Here is a 2500-nt window from a genome sequence, read left to right as displayed (position 1 = left end):
AGCAGGCATTCCGACCGGTTCTCATGTCACTCTTCTGAAGTCACATAGCACTATAGCAGGCATTCCGACCGGTTCTCATGTCACTCGTCTGAAGTCACATAGCGCTATAGCAGGCATTCCGACCGGTTCTCATGTCACTCTTCTGAAGTCACATAGCACTATAGCAGGCATTCCGACCGGTTCACGTCACTCTTCTGAAGTCACATAGTGCTATAGCAGGCATTCCGACCGGTTCACGTCACTCTTCTGAAGTCACATAGCACTATAGCAGGCATTCCGACCGGTTCACGTCACTCTTCTGAAGTCACATAGCACTATAGCAGGCATTCCGACCGGTTCTCATGTCACTCTTCTGAAGTCACATAGCACTATAGCAGGCATTCCGACCGGTTCTCATGTCCACTCTTCTGAAGTCACATAGCACTATAGCAGGCATTCCGACCGGTTCATCATGTCACTCCTCAAAGTCACATAGCACTATAGCAGGCATTCCGACCGGTTCTCATGTCACTCTTCTGAAGTCACATAGCACTATAGCAGGCATTCCGACCGGTTTCTCATGTCACTCTTCTGAAGTCACATAGCGCTATAGCAGGCATTCCGACCGGTTCACGTCACTCTTCTGAAGTCACATAGCGCTATAGCAGGCATTCCGACCGGTTCTCATGTCACTCTTCTGAAGTCACATAGCACTATAGCAGGCATTCCGACCGGTTCACGTCACTCTTCTGAAGTCACATAGCGCTATAGCAGGCATTCCGACCGGTTCACGTCACTCTTCTGAAGTCACATAGCACTATAGCAGGCATTCCGACCGGTTCTCATGTCACTCTTCTGAAGTCACATAGCGCTATAGCAGGCATTCCGACCGGTTCACGTCACTCTTCTGAAGTCACATAGTGCTATAGCAGGCATTCCGACCGGTTCACGTCACTCTTCTGATGTCACATAGTGCTATAGCAGGCATTCCGACCGGTTCACGTCACTCTTCTGAAGTCACATAGCGCTATAGCAGGCATTCCGACCGGTTCTCATGTCGCTCCTCCAAAGTCACATAGCACTATAGCAGGCATTCCGACCGGTTCTCATGTCACTCTTCTGAAGTCACATAGCACTATAGCAGGCATTCCGACCGGTTCTCATGTCACTCTTCTGAAGTCACATAGCGCTATAGCAGGCATTCCGACCGGTTCACGTCACTCTTCTGAAGTCACATAACGCTATAGCAGGCATTCCGACCGGTTCTCATGTCACTCTTCTGAAGTCACATAGCACTATAGCAGGCATTCCGACCGGTTCACGTCACTCTTTCTGAAGTCACATAGCGCTATAGCAGGCATTCCGACCGGTTCACGTCACTCTTCTGAAGTCACATAGTGCTATAGCAGGCATTCCGACCGGTTCACGTCACTCTTCTGAAGTCACATAGCTATAGCAGGCATTCCGACCGGTTCACGTCACTCTTCTGAAGTCACATAGCGCTATAGCAGGCATTCCGACGGTTCTCATGTCACTCTTCTGAAGTCACATAGCACTATAGCAGGCATTCCGACCGGTTCTCATGTCACTCTTCTGAAGTCACATAGCGCTATAGCAGGCATTCCGACCGGTTCACGTCACTCTTCTGAAGTCACATAGCGCTATAGCAGGCATTCCGACCGGTTCTCATGTCACTCTTCTGAAGTCACATAGCACTATAGCAGGCATTCCGACCGGTTCCATGTCACTCTTCTGAAGTCACATAGCGCTATAGCAGGCATTCCGACCGGTTCACGTCACTCTTCTGAAGTCACATAGCGCTATAGCAGGCATTCCGACCGGTTTCACGTCACTCTTCTGAAGTCACATAGCACTATAGCAGGCATTCCGACCGGTTCACGTCACTCTTCTGAAGTCACATAGCACTATAGCAGGCATTCCGACCGGTTCTCATGTCACTCTTCTGAAGTCACATAGCACTATAGCAGGCATTCCGACCGGTTCTCATGTCACTCCTCCAAAGTCACATAGCACTATAGCAGGCATTCCGACCGGTTCTCATGTCACTCTTCTGAAGTCACATAGCACTATAGCAGGCATTCCGACCGGTTCTCATGTCACTCTTCTGAAGTCACATAGCACTATAGCAGGCATTCCGACCGGTTCTCATGTCACTCTTCTGAAGTCACATAGCACTATAGCAGGCATTCCGACCGGTCTCATGTCACTCTTCTGAAGTCACATAGCGCTATAGCAGGCATTCCGACCGGTTTCACGTCACTCTTCTGAAGTCACATAGCACTATAGCAGGCATTCCGACCGGTTTCACTGTCACTCTTCTGAAGTCACATAGCACTATAGCAGGCATTCCGACCGGTTCACTGTCACTCTTCTGAAGTCACATAGCACTATAGCAGGCATTCCGACCGGTTCTCATGTCACTCTTCTGAAGTCACATAGCACTATAGCAGGCATTCCGACCGGTTCACAGTCACTCTTCTGAAGTCACATAGTGCTATAG

Source organism: Pygocentrus nattereri, chromosome 9, assembly GCF_015220715.1.
Source record: "Pygocentrus nattereri isolate fPygNat1 chromosome 9, fPygNat1.pri, whole genome shotgun sequence".
In the NCBI taxonomy this organism is placed as follows: domain Eukaryota; kingdom Metazoa; phylum Chordata; class Actinopteri; order Characiformes; family Serrasalmidae; genus Pygocentrus; species Pygocentrus nattereri.
This window is presented reverse-complemented; position numbering follows the sequence as displayed.